The following is a 20,808-nucleotide window of genomic DNA, read 5'->3' on the forward strand; positions in this document are numbered from 1 at the left end:
GGCAAAAGAAAGGGAAATTGTTGTCCTTATATAAGGAAACACTTCCATTACTTCTTAAAGAGATAAGAAGAAGATGCCCCCTCGCGCCGTCGTCGTCGTCCCTCGATCGGCTTCGGCTTTGGATTTGGATGTGATTGATTGATAAATTTTTTGGACAAAATTTATTTAATCAGTTTTTGCTAAATCAAATAAATCCTATTAATATTATCTCTTATAAATTTGCGGGTAACGGTAACATTCTGAAAAGTTGTTACTCTTTCTGAAAAGCCATTATTTTTTTAACAGACACATTTTTTCGAAAAATTATTATTTTTCTAAAAGACACAATTTTCTGGATAAAACGGGTCTGAACAGATTTCTCTGAACAGACACGTTTCTTGCTGAAAATGGCTATAAAAGGAAGTCAATTTTCATTTTTTCAAACACTGAATTTTTTCCTGCTCTGCATAAATTTTTTCTCTCACACAAATCAAAGTATCGATCGACTGAGTCTGTGTGACTTGTTGCTGTTCTGAAGTTCGCTGAAGTTAAAGAAATTTCAGGTACCGCTATTTCTTTAAAAGGATTAATCCGTTTTATCTTGGGATAAATTAATCCATAACCTCGGGTACAGTGAGAAGATTAAATTTCTTAAGGACACACAGTAGTTTCTGTGGACTCGGATTACTTCTTGTATTCTATTTACTTTCTGTTTCATCTTCTTCTGTTTCTGTCGTTTTAGGCTAACCTTATAATACAGGTTGAGTAACACCAACTGATGCTAAGTTAAGAGTCATGTTTATGTATTATACCTAAATTAAAATTAGAATGTTACTGGTTAGAAGATGACCTAACAAACAATTTTTCATACTAATTATCACAACCAAAACTTAGTTCTCAATTCCTATTTTCAACATACACATATCTATATAAACTTGTCAAAAGTGAAACTTAAAAGGTCAATCAATCTTCAACGATGTCTTACAACCAGAATTAATCTTTTTTCTTGTTATTACATGTCATTTTGTCAGTAACAAGTTGCTATGTAATTCAAGCAGAAGCGCGCCATCTTCTTGAAGTAACTATTCTTGAACTTCCTAAGCCTTAATTGCTTCAACTCCCAGAAATCCCAACTTTACCAAATCCTAAATTCCCTGAAATTCCAAATTTGCTACCAATTCTGTACCAAAGCCCCGAGTTCCAACATTATCAAAACTCGAGATGCCTGTCATCCTAAGGCTAAACTATCAACTTTGTCAAAGCCTGAAATTCCTCAAGTGCCTAAAATGCCTTGAGGGCGCGCGATGCATATATATGAAATGCTCTTTGATTCATTTAAAGCATTCTGGATATGTTACACTTTATCATTGTGTCATATGGTCAAGAGTTTTCTTTGTTGGTGCTAGAAAATTTCATTTCGGATATATTATATTTGTCATGATATTCTATCATTAATTACAAAAATTGTTATGTAATTGTTCTTAATCAGTTAACTTTTGTATTTGTGAAAAACTCATTGTTACATAGATAATTTTGAATCCAATTATTGTTTACGTTAATTTGATACTCATAAATATTAAATCCTGAATCCGCCTCAACAATAATTAGTTGAAGTGGTATTTTGGTCGCTTATCATGAATGAAGTACCAACAAATACTAGTATTTGGGAATTTGATTTATTTACCAAAAATATTTGCTAAATAGTGACAAATTATTTGGACAAACACTACTTGACAAATGGAAAGTGCTAAACGGCCAGAAAATTTGGTCAGAATTTGATCAGAAAATTTTAAAAACTAAAAGATTTTTTTTCTATTTTAAAATAAACTAATTTTTTTCCATTTATTAGTGAAAACGTGTTAAAATTAAAAGGTAATTAAAAATTATTTAAAATATAAAATAACATAGAAAAAATATCATTCTGATCAAACTTTAGCCATATTTTCTGGCAAAAAAATTTTGGCCAACTTTTTCAAATTTTACTTGGGTAATCTATGGCCAAAGGGGTCCATAATTAGGTGTGTGCATGTAATTGTACACACAATTATTACAGAAAGACTCTTGGTTATAGATAGTACCCAAATAAGCTACTTTTTATATAGAAGGCATTAGGTTAGGTTTCTAAGTGGTTAGTTTATAAGTATATTTTTAAAGCTTATCATATTGTTGGCAAGCACTCAAGTGTTTATAACTAAAGTGCTTATAATCCAAAATCAACCATAAGTTGGTCATTTTTATATTATGATTTTATAGTTTATTATAATTAAGTACTTTTAATTTGACCAATCACTTCATAATTTTATCTTTTCTATCTTTTTTCATTATATAATAGGAAAAAAGCTTATCAAAATTATTTTACCAAACACATTAATTATTTGTTTGTTCTCAATTTTATCCCTCAACGCGTAACCACTAATTTATAAAAGAAAATGATGCCTAACCCCCCCCCCCCCNAACCAAACACTATTCCTATTGTGTGATATATCATCTAACAAGAAATTGAGCTTTTAGTGACGACTGAAGTTGCTATTGAAGCCTATAAAATTGCCACAAAATCATTTTAGTAGCGAGCTGAGCGTCGTATGAAGATTTGAACATTTTAATTGGGAGTTATAACACCTCTTGTATTTTCTGATCTTAATAAATAGATGGAAAAGAATTGACCGGTTATCGATTCTCAGATGAAATCAATCACTTGGAAAGTGATTGGAGCAAATTTTTTTAAAGTTTTATAATTTCTTCTCAGTTATTATATCCTGTGAAAATGAATGGACTATATTTGCACTTGTATACAAAAAGAAAACTAAAGATACCCCCCCCAATCCCTCACACTCTAAAGTCATTTCATTGGTGTGACCAAAATTAAGTTTACATTAAATATACCTAGATATCTATATAAAATTGTGTGGTAGATGTGACACATGGAAAAAATGTTTGGTAGATTAAATTATGACTATTATTGTTTGAGAAGATGAACTAACAGACATTTTCTTAACCAACCAAAGTTTTGTTCCTATTTTCATTTTTTCACAACTTATAAATTTGTTCAGACTGAAGCATAAGTCATATGAATTAAAACACTAAAAAAAATCACCTTCAACAATGGCTTTATCACCACATTAATCTATCTTTTTTTTCTTGTTACTACTCATCACTTTGTCGTTAGCAAGTAACCATAAAATTCAAGCAGAAGCACGACATTTTCTTTAAATAACTCTATCTGAGCTTTCTAAGCCTGAATTGCCACATCTTCCTGAATTCCCTGAAATTCCAAAGCCCGAATTGCCACAACTCCCAAAGCCGGAGTTTTCAACATTTCTAGAGCCTGAATTTCCAATGTTGCCAAAACTCAAGATTCCTTCCATTCCTAAGTTTGAATTGTCAACTTTCCCAAAATAAAAAATTCTACAAGTGCCTAAAAAACCTTGAGCACGTGGTATATGGAATTTATCTTTCACTGATTGATGTGACATATATAGTTAAAATGTCACATTTCATTATGTCGGGTTATCATGTATGTTTGCCTAATATAATGTTCTTGTGTTTTGGGAGGATTATTTATGTGATTGATTATGTAAGACATATATTTATTTCTAGTGGTACTTCAAATCTTTGAGGTGTCTTTTACATTAACTAATTATGTAGTTCCCTATCACAACTTTAAAAAAAAAAAGGCAATGGACAAATATTGCAGCTAAATAATAAAATTTATGCTAATCCTATTTAACAAAATTTTGTAGTTACCTATAATTACTACCGTTCTATACTAATATATGTCCTCCGTACCCTCTTTTCTAGAATCATATCATTAGTAACTTGAAGTTGCGTCAAATTTGTCTTATTACCTATTTTCAATACTATTTCGGTCTACCTCTGCCTCTTCCTTGTACTCGCTAACCAACCTCTCGCACCTCCTCATGACTAATGCATCTATTTATCTCCTCTCTACATGTAAAAACCATCTCAATCTTGCTTCTCTTATCTTGTCCACCTCGAAGGCCACTTCCACCTTATACCGAATATCTTCATTTCTAATCTTATTGCTTCTAGTAAGAACACACATTTACCTTAACATCCTCATCTTTGCAACATGCATCTTATGGAGATGGGAGTTCTTGAGAGGCCAACATTCATTCTCACATAACAATGTCGTTCGAATCACCAAAAAAACAATCCTTATTTGACCAGATTAAAAGGAAACTTTATAAAACTTACCTTTGAGTTTCGGCGGTATCTTCTTATCACACAAGGCTTCAGAGGAAAGTCTCCACTTCATCCCCATTGCACCAATGCAGTGTGTATTATCATCGTCATTGATGTCTCATTCCTTGAACTATAAACCCTAAGATACTTGAATCTATCTCTCTTAAAATAATTTAATCATGTAACTATTTTACAATATAATTATATTCAGTAGATGTAATAGAAATTTCTATAACTATGGTTATTTTTTCCTTCTTTTTTATCAAAGAAAGTACAATAGGATGTATATTTTTAAGGAATAAGAAAAGGGAAACTGTTATGCAATTGTAGCTTTTATTTATATTATAAGCAGAATTTTACGAAATAGAAATTACATATTCACTCCATTTATTTATTTTTTTACATATATAGTAAATATTTCAAAGAACATTCATTAATCACACCACACATTATTCCTAAGTACATATATTTATGTATCACTTGATGTGGTGAGTCTCAATATCTTTGGTCATGTTGAGAGCAAATTCCATGAAAGTATGTGGATCTGACACATTTGCATTCTTCTTTTCATATTCAATAATTCAAATAACTAAATTGTTTTCACCCTTTGTCTCAACATTAGTAGTGATGTAAAATGATTTGTAATCCTCCAATAGATCTCCTTCAATCATCTTTTTTTTAATCAACTTCTTTTCTTCATCTGTTTCTTCAACTATTTCCTTTGCCACCTTCTCTATTCCATCTGAATTTTTTTTTAAAGATTTCATACTACTAATTTTATTTTTAAATGATCAAGTTATTTGGATTGAATTTGAACGGGTTAAAAACCATTTGAATCAACAAATGTGTTGAATCAAATTAATGACCCTTCTCTCCCTATATATATATATATATGTTATTCTTATGCATGTAAGGTATATACAACTAAAAACAAATTTATAAAGACTAAAACTAATGGACCATATTCATAATAAATATTAAAATCAAATATAATATATGTGTACCATGGGTGAAGTTCCAAAAATTAACAGAGCCAACAGTGCCCCATTCACCTTCATGAATATTCACATTTTGTATCTTATCAGGACATATGTGTGAGAGATGGTGTGGTCTTTGCCTAAAGATCTCATGAAAAACATCTCCATTACACTTGATGTTTATCTCAGAAACTAACTTTCCTTTAAGGCTCATCTCTCTTCTATGTTATGATATATCACAAAGTTATAATAACAAGTGTGGTTCATATTACATGAGTAACTCCAGCCCTTTTATAGATAGGAATTGCTCATATGTCTAAACTAAAGCATTTGTATTTTTTCTGTCCCAATTTATAAGATACTTTTCGTTTTTTTAAGAGTCAAATAGTCTAAATTTGATCAAAATCTGTGTGTGAAATAAAATATATATATATATTTGTAAACTACATAAAAAGTACTATAATTCACAATAATTAGCAACATAAATAAAAAATTATATGAAAACTTTACGGCAAAAATAGACTTATTTAAATTACGAAATTCGGAAAATATCACTTAGATTGAGACGAATGAATTTTTTTTTTTTTGGCCTATACATAATTAGGTGTATACACAAAATTATTACAGAAGAAGATTCTTTCTTATACATAACTAGTACTAGTACCCAATAAGCTACTTTTATATTTACAAGGTATTTGAGTTAAAGTTTATAAGTTGTTCAAACTAGTTCATAAGCATATTTCTTTAATTTGACAAATTATTTTACAATTTTACCCTCCTTTTTGTACCCCCTAAAATGTTCTTCCCAAAACACAATTATCTCTTTATTTTATTTTCGTCATTTGTCCTTTCTATGTAAAAATACTTTTAAATTAATTTTATTTTATGAATAAATTTTTTAAAATATCAACAATATTTTACCAAATACATTATTTGTTTATTATCAATTTAGCACCCTACGTGTAACTAAAACTAGGCATCGGATGGGGTTGTACAGATACCGTTTCGGTACCATCCCGGTCCAGTAGTATTCAAGATGGAATGGGATATAGTGAATCGGTACTCGGAACGAAACGGTAGCATGTTTTGATATTGGTATCTATTCATTTCCGGTCCGGTCCCGGAAATTATTTTTCATGAATTAAAAATAGGCCTGCAGCAGCCTGTTTGAATAAATTAGATTGATATTATTTTTAATTTGTGTCATTATAATATACTTTTATAAGCATTTCTTTTTTGTTTATTTAATTTTTTAATATTACGAACTTAATTTAGTCAAATTACAAGTCATAAGTATAACGTATAACATACAACTTAATAATTTATTAACTTTAAAAGATTCAAATCTTGAAAACTTAAGCTCAAAAACATTTTTAAAAAACTTTATTTGACTTAACTTACGAACTTATATTTACAAACTTATATAAACAAGGAGAGATGAACGTTTCTAGGTTGGCTGATTTGGTTGATGAAGAAGAACAAGTTTCACCTCCTCCTTTGATTGGCAAATTAAGCCCAGAGGCTCAAATATTTGTGCCTAAAAGTGTGATCGCAAAAAAATGAGTCAGGAGCCTTAGCATCATGAATCAACCAATATATTGATTTGGGAGAGGAATTCTTTGAAGAGGATGATGATTTGGGAGAGAATTCTTTGAAAAGGATGAAGAAGATAATATGTTTTGATAAAGTGGCTAGGGATGGGGATCTTTCACCTAGGCAACAAAGAAGTGGAAGCAACCAAAAGAAAGACACATGGAAGACAACATAGATGGGATGATAAGGTGACTGATGAATTTGTTCCAAGACACATACTTATGTGAAGGACAAAGCAGAATCATATGACATTTTCAACAACTTCGACAAGATCCAATAAGTCCAAAAGAAGTGATGAACTATCAAGTGTTATTGGATGGATATGAAGAAGAAGACAAGAGGAAAATACTTCAGGTTACTCTAGATGGGCAAACTCTTTTTTAGTTCATACACATTTAAAAAGAAGTTTGATGTTGAAAACTCAACCTTCTTCTTGACGTATATATTTTTGCATTATATAAGTATCTTCATTTGTCATATCATCATAGAGGGTATAATAAACTCCATGATGATCATAGAGTACTTGCTTTTCTCTAACTCTTATTTTCTTCATGCTTGATAATTAGTAGAGATTTGTTACCTCATTAGGATTGGTAAGGTAAGGCAAGGCCTAGCCCCCTTGCTTGTACTTATTCACTGATGGAAGTAATTGCATATATCAGTAAAAGAAAGCAAGAAAGGGAATTGAAATTTTCTCTCACTTTATTGATCAATATAAAGGAGCTCTTATAGAGCTGTACTCAAATTGAAATCTCTAAAAATAGGTTAACAGATATCACGTTAACATACCACTAAAAGCTGCAACTTCTAGCTAAAGACCAGGATACATATTGACTCTGTTTAAGCTACTTTTATTTGACTAAATCAAACAAATACTGTAAAATAAATATCTAACAATCACTCCCTTAAACTGAATGCTTTCAGTTTAACTGAAATAGTTACAAACACCAAGCAACTTCCTGAGTTTCTGGAATGTGCAGAATTTCAAAGGCTTTGTCATAATATCAGCAATTTGATTCTCACTCTTGCAGTAGAGAACTTCAACGACTTCATCTTTTGTGAGATCCCTTAAAAAATGAAACCTAAAACATCTATGTGTTTGCTCCTGCCATGGAACACGGGATTTTTGGAGAGTTTGATCGTTGATGTGTTGTCACAATAAATTGCAGTTGGTCCTCTTTGCTTGAACTGGAGCTCCCCAAGTATCCTTCTGAACCATATAGCTTGACAGGCACAAGCTGTAGCAGCTACAAATTCTGCCTTAGTGGTTGATAAAGTGACAATAGATATTCAACCTGTATTATAAGGTTAGCCTAAAAAAGACAAAAACAGAATAAAGTGAAACAGAAAGTAAATAGAATACAAGAAGTAATCTGAGTCCACAGAAACTACTGTGTGTCCTTAAGAAATTTAATCCCCTCACTGTACCCGAGGTTATGGATTAATTTCTCCCAAGATAAAACGGATTAGTCCTGTTAAAGAAATAGTGGTACCTCAAATTTCTTTAACTTCAGCGAACTTCAAAACAGCAACAAGTCACACAGACTCAGTCGATCGACAGTTTGATTTTTTTGAGAGAAAAAATTTATGCAGCAAGAGGAAAAAATTCAGTGTTTGAAAAAATAAAAATTGACTTCCTTTTATAGACATTTTCAGCAAGAAACGTGTCTGTTCAGAGAAATCTGTTCCGACCCGTTTTATCCAAAAAGTTGTGTCTTTTGGAAAAAATAACAATTTTTCAGAAAAATGTGTCTATTAGGAAAATAACGACTTTTCAAAAAGTAACGACTTTTCGGAAAGAGTAACAACTTTTCGGAATGTTATCGTTACCCGCAAATTTATAAGAGATAATATTAACAGGATTTATTTGATTTAACAAAAACTGATTAAATAAATTTTGTCCAAAAAATTTATCAATCTATCACATCATTTGACAAATCCAAATCCAAAGTCATGCCAAAGCCAACGATGACGACGACGACGCGAGGGGGCATCTTCTTCTTAGCTCTTTAAGAAGTAATGAAAGTGTTTCCTTACACAAGGAAAACAATTTCCCTTTCTTTTGCCGATATGGGGAAAATGACTTTTCATTTGCACTTTGCAAATGACTTTTTATTTTCCCTCCAAGATAGTTCCCTCACTTTTCATATTCTCTCTTTTCTTTTTCCATTCACACTTGCTAAACCCAACAATCCCCCACATGAATGGGGAAGTCTAATTGTTAAAACATACGCATGAAAAAACTTGTGTGTCTTGTAGGTAAAGGTTAATCACATCTGGATAAGTAGGTTTTCCATTAAACTTTCTGTAGTGAACATATATCGGATATACTCGGTCAGTCAGTAGATTTTATCTTTGAACCGTCGAGCTTTGGTGTATACCTAGACAACATATGTCACACAATCAACCCTTTAACTGTTGTTAGTTCTCATTGTTTTGTTCGTTTCAGGCATGAACACATCTTGGATAGTAAGTGCTTAAAGAACTGGCCTTACCGGATTCTCCTTGAAGCGGCTTACACTTTACACTTACATAGGTGATTTCTAAATGTGTTATCCCATAGATACACCATTTGATATTTCCTGTATCAAACTTAGAAACCATTAAAAAATGCTTATGTCTTTATCCTGGTTACTAAACATTGTCTCATGATGAGAATGGACCATAAAATAATAATTTTTTGACAATGTTGAACCGTCATCAATGACTTTGTTTTATCTCCTTGAACCTAGATCTTGGGATCTCTAGTCTTCTAGGTAGAGTTACCGCCACGATGACTTGTTCTCGGCCATAGTTCCATTCCCGTCGATGATTTCTCAACTCCCTCTCTAGTTAGGCCTTTTGTAAGTGGATCCGACACATTATCTTTTGACTTCACATAGTCAATTGTAATAATTCCACTATTGAGTAGTTGTCTCACAGAGTTATGTCTTCGTCTCATGTGACGAGACTTGCCGTTATACATAATGCTTCCAGCCCTTACATTGCAGCTTGACTATCACAGTGTATGCATATAGGGGCCATTGGTTTGGGCCAAAAAATGGAATATCTTCTAAGAAATTTCGGAGCCATTCAACTTCTTCACCTGCCTTGTCTAAAGCAATGAATTCAGACTCCATTGTAGAGCGAGCTATACATGTTTGTTTGGATGATTTCCAAGATATTTTTCCTTCACTAATAGTAAAAACGTATCCACTTGTGGATTTTGTTTCAGTTGACCCAGTAATCCAATTTGCATCACTATATCCTTCAAGAACGGCTGGATATTTGTTGTAATGTAAAGCATGGTTTTGAGTGTCATCTAAGTATCCCAAAACTCTCTTCATTGCCAACCAATGACTTTGATTAGGATTACTTGTGTATCGACTCAGTTTACTGATACCGCAAGCTATGTCTGATCGTGTACAATTCATGACATACATTAAGCTTCCCAATACGCTAGCATAGTCCAATTGAGACTGACTTTCACCTTTATTCTTTGCAAGATGAAGGTTTACATCAATTGGAGTCTTTGCCCTTTTAAAATTCAAAAATTAAAATTTTTCAAGTATCTTTTGAATATAATGAGTTTGAGACAATGCTAGACCATTAGGAGTTTTAAGAATTTTAATTCCTAATATCACATCAGCAACTCCTAAATCTTTCAAATCAAACTTATAGCGAGCATACGCTTTGTAGCTTTTATATTAGCAATGTCTCTGCTCATTATAAGCATGTCATCTACATATAGGCATACAATGACTTCCTTATTTGGAGTATCTTTAATGTAAACACATATATCACATTCATTGATCTTAAATCCATTTGACGACATGGTTTGATCAAAATTTGCATGCCATTGTTTTGGTGCTTGTTTTAGTCCATAAAGTGACTTTAATAAGTTTGCACACTTTCTTTTCTTTACCAGGAACTACAAAACCCTCAGGCTGTTCTATGTAAATTTCTTCTTCCAGCTCTCCATTTAAGAAGACTGTTTTCACATCCATTTGATGAATTTCAAGACCGTATACTGCAGCTAGTGCAATTAACATCCGAATTGATGTAATCCTAGTCACTGGCGAGTATGTGTCAAAATAATCAAGCCCTTCTTTTTGTCTAAAACCTTTGACAACAAGTCTTGCTTTATATTTGTCAATAGTTCCATCATCTTTCATCTTCCTTTTTAAGATCCATTTTGAACCCAAGGGTTTGTTCCCTGGAGGAAGATCAACCAACTCCCAAGTATGATTGCTTATGATTGATTCAATTTCACTATAACAGCCTCCTTCCAAGAGGTTGAGTCGCTAGACAACATTGCTTCCTTGAATGTTTGAGGCTCACTTCAAGAGGAAATGTTACAAAATCATATCCAAATGAAGTAGATGTCCTTTGACGTTTTACTGCATCTTGGACTTTCTTCATTGGGTTCATTCTCTTGTGGTTCTTCTCTGGGTTGTTTAGACCCCCCACTAGATGACTCGAGTCTATTTTTATACGGATAGATATGTTCAAAAAATTCAGCATTATCTGATTCCATTACTGAATTATCATGAATATTCGGATGTTCGGACTTATGAACCAAAAATCGACATGCCTTACTGTTTGTAACATATCCAATGAATACACAATCCACAGTCTTAGGCCCTGTTTTTACCCTCTTAGGTATAGGAACTTGGACTTTGGCTAGACACCCTCACACTTTGAAATATTTCAAGTTGGGTTTTCTACCTTTCCATTTTCATATGGAGTTACATTTGTCTTTGAGTGAGGCACTCTGTTAAGTATTTGATTTGCTGTAAAGATAGTTTCCCCCCACAAGTTCTGTGGTAAACCTGAACTTATAAGTAATGCATTCATCATTTCTTTTAAAGTTAGGTTTTTCTTTTCTGCAATTCCATTAGACTGATGAGTGTAGGGAGCAGTAGTTTGATGGATTATTCCATTTTCTAAACATATTTCTGCAAATGGAGATTCATATTCTCCACCTCTATCACTTCTGATCATTTTGATCTTTTTATCTAACTGATTTTCAACTTCAGTTATATATTGCCTAAATGCATCTACTGCTTCATCCTTACCATTTAGAAAATAGACATAACAATATCTAGTGCAATCGTCAATAAAAGTTATGAAATACTTTTTCCCACCACGTGATGGTGTTGACTTCATGTCACAAATATCAGTGTGAATTAATTCTAAAGGATTTGAATTCCTTTCAACAGATTTATAAGGATGCTTAGAATACTTAGATTCAACGCAAATTTGACATTTTGATTTATTGCACTCAAATTTTGGCAAAATATTTAAGTTAATCAGTTTTCGCAAGGTTTTGTTATTAACGTGTCCCAAACGTTCATGCCATAAACATTTAGACTCAAGCAAGTAAGAAGAAGCAATATCTTTATTTATATCAACTGCAATTACACTGAGTTTGAAAAGGCCATCACTAAGGTAGCCTTTTCCTACATACATATCATCCTTGCTTACTTCTACTTTATCAGAAACAACACATTTGAATCCATTCTTGGTCAGAATTGGAATTGAAACTAAATTCTTTCTCAATTCTGGAACATATGAGACCCTATTCAAAGTCACCACCTTGCCTGATGTCATCTTTTAGGACTTTGCCAGTTCCTTCCACCTTTGCAACAACGGAGTTTGCCATAAACCACTTCTCATCTGTAGGTGGTGGAGTATATGATGAAAATAATTCTTTGTTGGCACAAACATGGCATGAGGCACCAGAATCTATCCATCATTCTCTTGGATTTCCAACCAAGTTACATTCTGAAAGCATTGCACAGAGATCGTCCATTTCTCCTTTGGATTCGGCCAAGTTTGCTTAATCCTTGTTTTTCTTGTCCTTCTTAGGACCCCGACATTCAGTAGCCCTATGATCATGTTTACCACAATCGAAGTAATTTCCATTGAATTTCTTATTAGGAGGATTGCTTTTTCGACCAGATGCTTTCTTTCTTTTCTTTAATTTTGTGGGATCTTCTTCAACAAAATTTACTCCAGATATTGCTGAATTACCACGTGACCTCTTTTCTGCAGCCTTATTATCCTCTTCGATTCTCAACCTTACTATGAGATCTTCAACAGTCATCTCCTTGCGTTTATGTTTCAAGTAGTTTTTGAAGTCCTTCCACAATGGAGGTAACTTTTCAATAATTGCAGCCACTTGAAAGGCATCATTCACAATCAATCCTGCATTAAAGATTATGTGAGTATTAAGGAAAACTTAATATTTCTAACATAGGCATTAAATAAATTTATACCTTCAGCAAGGAGATCATGGATTATGACCTGCAGTTCTTGAACTTGGGTGACGACGGTCTTACTGTCTATCACCTTATATTCCAGAAATTTTGCCACAATGAATTTCTTCATTCCGGCATCTTCTGTTTTGTACTTATTTTCCAAAGCATCCCGGAGTTCTTTTGAGGTTTTGACATTGCTGTACACATTGTACAGATCATCTTGCAGGTCACTCAGAATATAATTTTTACACAAAAAATCTGAGTGTGTCCATGCTTCTGTTACCAAGAATCGTTCATCAGGCGGAGTTTCATCTGACATAACAGGAACATTCTCATTAATGAACTTCTGCAGACTCAACGTAGTGAGATAGAAGTACATCTTCTACTGCCATCTCTTAAAGTCGACTCCATAAAACTATGCAGGTTTCAGCCGGCGCTAAGGCTGCATTTGAACGATTATGTGCAACCGATGTTGTTGCAGCACTTACTGTTCCAGCATTTGCTTGACTTGAATTAGTCATTTTTCTTTCTTCTGTCACAAATGGAAGATAATTTAAGTATTTGAAATACTAACAATAAAGAATAAATCTTTACACAGACTGTTTCTAATTTAACAATAAAGTTTTTATGTTCTTTTAATTGTTAATCGAATGAATATTAGAAGTTCAAGCAGAGTAGAAAACCATAAAGGTTTTAATCTCCAGAAACCTCAAATACAGAAACTTACTAAATTTCTTAAGATTATTATTCAACCTGTATTATAAGGTTAGCCTAAAAAAGATAGAAACAGAAAGTAAATAGAATACAAGAAGTAATCGGAGTCCACAGAAACTACTGTGTGTCCTTAAGAAATTTAATCCCCTCATTGTACCAGAGGTTATGGATTAATTTCTCCCAAGATAAAACGGATTAATCATGTTAAAGAAATAGCGGTACCTCAAATTTCTTTAACTTCAGCGAACTTCAAAACAGCAACAAGTCACACAGACTCAGTCGATCGGCACTTTGATTTTTTTGAGAGAAAAAATTTATGCTGAGCAGGAAAAAATTCAGTGTTTAAAAAAACGAAAATTGACTTTATTTTATAGCCATTTTCAGCAAGAAATGTGTCTCTTCAGAGAAATCTGTTCAGACCCGTTTTATTTAGAAAGTTGTGTCTTTTGGAAAAAATATTAACTTTTCAGAAAAATGTGTCTGTTAGGAAAATAATGGCTTTTCGAAAAGTAACGACTTTTCTGAAAGAGTAACAACTTTTCAGAATGTTACCGTTACCCGCAAATTTATAAGAGATAATATTAACAGGATTTATTTGATTTAACAAAAACTGATTAAATAAAATTTGTCTAAAAAATTTATCAATCAAATCGTTTGCCAAATCCAAATCCGAAGCCGAAGCCGAGCGAGCGACGACGATGGTGCGAGGGGGCATCTTCTTCTTATCTCTTTAAGAAGTAATGGAAGTGTTTCCTTATATAAGGACAACAATTTCTCTTTCTTTTGCCGATATGGGAGAAATGACTTTTCACTTGCACTTTGCGAATGACTTTTCATTTTCCCTCCAAAATAGTTCCCTCACTTTTCATATTCTCTCTTTTCTTTTCCCATTCACACTTGCTAAACCCAACATAGAGAACTTCAATGACTTCATCTTTTGTGAGATCCCTTAAGAAATGAAACCTAACATCTATGTGTTTGCTCGTGCCATGAAACACGGGATTTTTGGAGAGTTTGATCGTTGATGTGTTGTCATAATAAATTGCAGTTGGTCCTCTTTGCTTGAACTGCAGCTCCTCAAATATCCTTCTGAACCATATAACTTGACAGGGACAAGTTGTAGCAGCTACAAATTCTGCCACAGTTGTTGATAAAGTTACAATAGATTGCTTTTTAGAAGACCAAGCAACAGCTCCAGAACCCATCATGAACACAAATCTCGAAGTACTTTTCTGTCATCTTTGTCTCGGGCATAATCACTATCAGTAAAACCCAAAAAATCTGATTTGTTTCCTCTCTTGTAAAACACTCCGCAATCAATTGTTCCCTGCACATAACGGAGAATTCGTTTGGCAGCTGCAGGATGAATCTCTTGAGGGAATTCCATATACCTACTAACATAGCTGACAGAATACATTATGTCAGGTATAGTAGTGTCAAATACATCAGACTTCCCACGATTTGTTTGAACACTCTGCTGTCCACTTTTCTCCCTTCTTCTGGATATTTCACAAGTTGAAGACCAGCTTCAGTTGGAGTTTTGGCATGATTACAGTTCTTCATTCCAAACCTGTCAAGGATTTCTCGAGCATACCTTCTTTGAGTAATAAAAATACCAGTAGCAGATTGCACACTTCAATGCCAAGAAAATAGTGCATCATTCCAAGATCAGACATATCAAATTCAAGCATCTGGATTGCTTCAATTTTTCAAAACATAGCAGCATCATTTCCAGTATAAATCAAGTCGTCTACATATAAGGGAACAACAAGAATCTTTCCTCTTTCAACTTTAACAAACAGAGTATGCCCATATGGGCATTTAGAAAAACCTTCCTCCAAAAAATAGGCTTCAATGCGACTATACCAAGCTCGTGGGGCTTGTTTAAGTCCGTATAAAGCCTTTTTTAGCTAATACACTTTGAATTCATCTCCAACTTTAACATAAAAAGGAGGTTGTTCGACAAATACTTGTTCTTTCAAGTCTCCGTGCAAGAAAGCCGACTTGACATCCAACTGGAAAATGGGCCACGAATTTTGTGCTACCAATGCAATCAATAATCTGATTGTATCATATCTTGCTAATGGAGCGAATACTTCTTCATAATCTACACCGAGTTCTTGCTCGTAACCTTTTGCCACCAAGCGAGCTTTATACTTGTCCACCTCACCATTTTCTTTCAACTTGGTCTTAATAATCCACTTCACATCGATTCTTTTCTGACCTTTCAGAAGCTCAGTCAGCTTCCATGTGTTATTTCTTTCAATAGCTGCAAGCTCTTCATCCATAGCTTTTCTCCATTTCGATTGCTTTACTGCTTCTTCAAAAGTTACAGGATCACAATATGCAAAAAAGAGCAAAATGACCAATTCCCATTACTTCATAATCATCCATCCATATTGGTCTTTTTTGCTTCTTGGTTCTCTTGCAACTGCCGGTGAGACTTGAGTCGCTACTTGTTCATCTTGAGCATTGATTGGTTGCTGCACTACCACAATATTATGTTGATTTTCAGCTTCATCTTGCCCATCAAAGTCTGCTCGAATTTGTCGTTGAGAACCAGGTTCACTCCATGTCCAGAAATTTTCTTCGTCGAATATTACGTCTCGATTAATGACAATTTTCTTGGTGATAGGATTATATAGTTTGTAAGCTTTGGAACAATCATTAACACCAAGGAAAGTGCATTTCTCACCTTTGTCATCTAGTTTCTTTCTTGTTTGATCTGGAATATAGGCATAACAAATGCACCCGAAATTTTTGAAATGATCAACATTAGGCTTTAGACCGTTCCAAGCTTCCTCCGGTGTCATATTTTGAACAGATAATGTAGGACTTCGATTCAAAATATGAATGCTCCAGTTAACAGCTTCAGGCCAGAAAGCTTTTGGAACACTGCTTCTTGTCAAGAGACTGCGCACCATATTCATTATAGTACGATTTTTGCGCTCACAGACACCGTTTTGTTGGGGCGTATAGGCTGCTGTCAGTTGCCTTTTAATTCCATTGCTTTCACAAAAAATTGGAAATTCTTGTGAATTGTATTCCCCGCCTCGATCTGTGCAAAGTACTTTGATTTGGCTTCCTGCTTCTTTCTCCACCATAATTTTAAAGCTTTTGAAAGCTTCAAAAGCATCAGATTTGGCCTGCAAAAAATAGACCCATGTCTTCCGACTAAAATCATCAATGAAGGTAATTATGTATCTTTTACCTTCATTTGAAGATGGATTAATTGGGCCGCAAATATCAGAATGCACCAGCTCCAACGCATTTTTTGCTCTCCATGATTTTCCCTTAAGAAATTGATTACGTTGCTGCTTGACAACTGCACAGTCCTCACATACTTGAGAAGGAGCTGCAATTTCAGGGAGGCCACTGACCATATTCTTCCTTTGCAAAGTTCTTAAGCCACCAAAGCTCAAATGGCCATAACGAAAATGCCATAACCACGATGTATCTGTTGCGTTGGTCGAGAAGCAGGAAAATCTCAAACTCTGCAACTGAAGTGGAAACATACGATTTGTTGTCATGCTAACGGCAATCAAACCCAGCCTTGAATCTTCAATTCGACATAATCCATTTTAATGGATATCTCATAACCCTTTTCTTGTAGTTGACCAATACTAAGTAAATTGGTCTTTAAATCTGGAACATAAAACACATTAGAAATTGTGCGAAAAGAGTTGTCTTTGTCATGTAAAGTGACATTGCCTTTTCCCATGACAGATATAACATTGTTATCACCGAACTTGACGGTATTGCGAAAGCTTTCATCCAATTCAAAAAATGCCTTCTTGTCTCCGCACACGTGGTTGCTACACCCGGTGTCCAAATACCACAGATTTTGTCGAGTTTCTTCACTTGCATAACACACCATCAAGAGAGAAACTTCTTCTTCCTTCTCTGCAAAGTTAGATACTTCTGCACTCTGTCTATTTAAATTTGTTTGACATTCTGATTGGTAATGACCATACCTATGGCAGCGATAGCACTCAACATTTGTTTGGTCTACTGGCTTTGGTTTCTGAGTTGTTGAGTCATGTCCTCTACGTCCCCTTCCTCTGCCTTGAAACTGATTAACATTCTGCTGATGTTACTGTTGATTACCTCGACTATAGCTTCCTCTCCCTCTATTGCTACCTCGGCCTCTGCCTCAACCTCCACTTGTTTTAGAAGGATTATCTATGGTTTCTTTCAACGCGTGCTCTTCTTTGTCCTGCTGGATGATTTTCTGCTCATGAACTAACAAAGAACTTTGCAATTCGTCAATGGAGAGTTCATCAATATCCTTCGATTTTTCGATAGAGCAGACAATAAAATTAAATTTCGGTGTCATTGATTGAAGAATTTTCTCAACAATGGTGACATCCTGCATTTGCTCTCCATGGATTCTCATCTTTCTTGCAATTGCCATAGTTCTTGAAAAGAAATCTGCAACTGCCTCTCCTGACTATATACGCGAAGTCTCAAATTCAGTTCAGAGTCCTTGGAGTTGTACCCTTTTTGCCTTTACATTGCCTTGATACTTATTCTTCATGGAGTCCCAAATTTTCTTGGAGGTTTCTTTGCAAAGAATAGTCTCCAAAATGGAACGATCGATAGCTTGAAACAGATAATTTTTAGCCTTAAGATCTTTCAATTTTTAAGACTTCAAATTCTGTTTTCTGAGCTTCCGTAGCTCCTGTTGTTGGTTCTGCTATTCCAGATTCAACAACATTCCAATACTCCTTGGACCTCAAGAAGTTCTCCATGAGCATGCTCCAATGATCATAGTGACCATCGAAGCGCGGAATAGCTTGTTGTACGAAGTTGTCTGAGGAAGTCATTGAATGTTAGCTGCTGCTATTGTATGTAATTCAAGCTCTGATACCACTGATGAAAGTAATTGTGTATATCAGTAAAAGAAAGCAAGAAAGGGAATTGAAATTTTCTCTCACTTTATTGATCAATATAAAGGAGCTCTTATAGAGCTGTACTCAAATTGAAATAGCTAAAAATAGGTTGACAGATATCACGTTAACAGACCACTAAAAGCTGCAACTTCTAGCTAAAGACCAGGATACATATTGACTCTGTTTAAGCTAATTTTATTTGACTAAATCAAACAAATATTGTAAAACAAATATCTAACATTCACGTTGAGATTTTTATCTTCTTATTGATAAAGGCCGCTAGATGTCCTGTCTAGTGGTATAAATTTGGTTGAAAAAAGAAACAAAAAAAATATATAAGTAAAAATTAAACAAAATATATCTTTAAAATAAACATCAGTAAAGTTGAATTTTAGATTTCAAAACTATTTAACTTAGAAAAACAAAAATAAAAACATTCCTATTTTCGTAATTCAAAATAACTCAAAAAAAATATTATTTTTTAAAATAGCTATATATGTGATTCCGTTTATCTCATCCCGTTTCATTCCGGTCCGTCTCGGTTGTATCCCTATATATAGTGGGACGGGATCAAATCAAACTTCCATTGCGGTAATTTCGATCCGGTTCATCTCGATACCTATCAACAACCTGCATATTCCGGTCTGATGCCTAATATTACTTTTAACCACTTATTTATAAAAGAAACAAACCCCCCTCCCCCAACCACCAAACAATATATCTCTTTTGCAAATTTTATGTTGACATTAATAATAGACATGTTTTGTATTAGAATCAGAGAGGGGATCTTGTGAAGAAGAGGGATTGCCTAATGTGTGAGCTATCATCTAATGCTTTGACAATAGAAACTCATTCATTAATGATGCAACTACTAGAAATTGAGCTGCGAGTGGCGACAAATCGCTATTGAAGCCCAAAAATTCGAAAGAAAATCATTTCATTTGTAGCGATCTGAGCACCGTGGCAACTGAAAAGTAGTTATAACTGAATGTTATTTATAAAGACTTCTTAAGGACGCCACTAGAAACTCCCATTGTGGCAATAATGGTTGCCACTAGAAATACTTTTCTATAAAAATAGTTTCAATAACTTAAATATTGGGTAGGTCGTCGCCACTAAATATTGATTAACCTTGAATTTCCATATTTACCTAAAATTTTGAATTTATCAATGCTTGAATTCCCTGAAATTTGGAAATTTGAGCTGCCAACTCTACCAAAGCCTAAATTGCCAGAATTCCCAAAGGCGATTTTTCCGCCATTTCCTAAGTCTGAACTTCCAACATGGCCAAAACTCGAGATTCTTTTCATTCCTAAGACTGAATTGCCAACTTTATCAAATCCTAAAATCCCTCAAGTGCCTAAAAAACCATGAGTGCGTGGCGTGTGAAATTTTCTTTGCCTTATTGAAGTAACATTGATCACATATTTTCCCTTTGTTGTGGTACAATCATTTCCTCCTCTCTATTTTGGAAGGATTATTTATGTAATTGTTATGCCATCAATTTACTAATATAATGTTCTTGTGTTTCTAATGGCATAGTGCACAACATTTATATACTCTGAAAACTTTGAATCGTTGAGGTGACTTTTACTTTAGCTAATTTTGTAGTTCACTATCACTATCAAAAATAGTAAACTGTTGATGGACAAATATATCATTTAGCTAAATAGCAAAACTCATCGCTAATTCTATCTAAATATGAATTATAAAATTTTTTTAGATATTAGCAATTTAGTAGATCACGAGTCATCTAGAATTTTGTAGTGTATTCATTTGCACTGAAATCTCTTATTGGCTCTAGAATGTGATATTTCAATATGCAACATAATATCTAATTTAAAATATTTAGTTTGCAAAAATTTACAGTTGCCACGTCATTAAATTAATACCAACTATAATATTTGATAATCGTGACTATGGAAGCTAACTTGGTTACGTTAATTGACTTTTAAAAGATAAAACAAAGTTGAGCGACTATATATATGTGTAGGGATGTTTATTAAACATACAATTACCTAAAAAACATAATGTTAGATTAATTAGGTAATTATACATGTTAGATTAATTAGGAGGTTATTGTTGAGAAGATGAACTAACATAGTTTTTTTTCATACCAAACCACAACCAAAAACTAATTCTCTAATTTTTACTTTCACTATATAAACTTGTCTGAAGTGAAGCATAATTAATGCATAATCAAGAAAA

The 20,808-nt window shown here is 33.7% G+C and overlaps 1 pseudogene; it reads right to left on the reverse strand.

Moving 5' to 3' along the window:
* Positions 1 to 4,584: 4,584 nt before the first annotated feature.
* LOC107020134 lies at positions 4,585 to 5,373 on the reverse strand (annotated as a pseudogene).
* Between the last annotated feature and the right edge of the window lie 15,435 nt (positions 5,374 to 20,808).

The sequence above is a fragment of the Solanum pennellii genome, chromosome 5, assembly GCF_001406875.1.
Source record: "Solanum pennellii chromosome 5, SPENNV200".
Classification (NCBI taxonomy): domain Eukaryota; kingdom Viridiplantae; phylum Streptophyta; class Magnoliopsida; order Solanales; family Solanaceae; genus Solanum; species Solanum pennellii.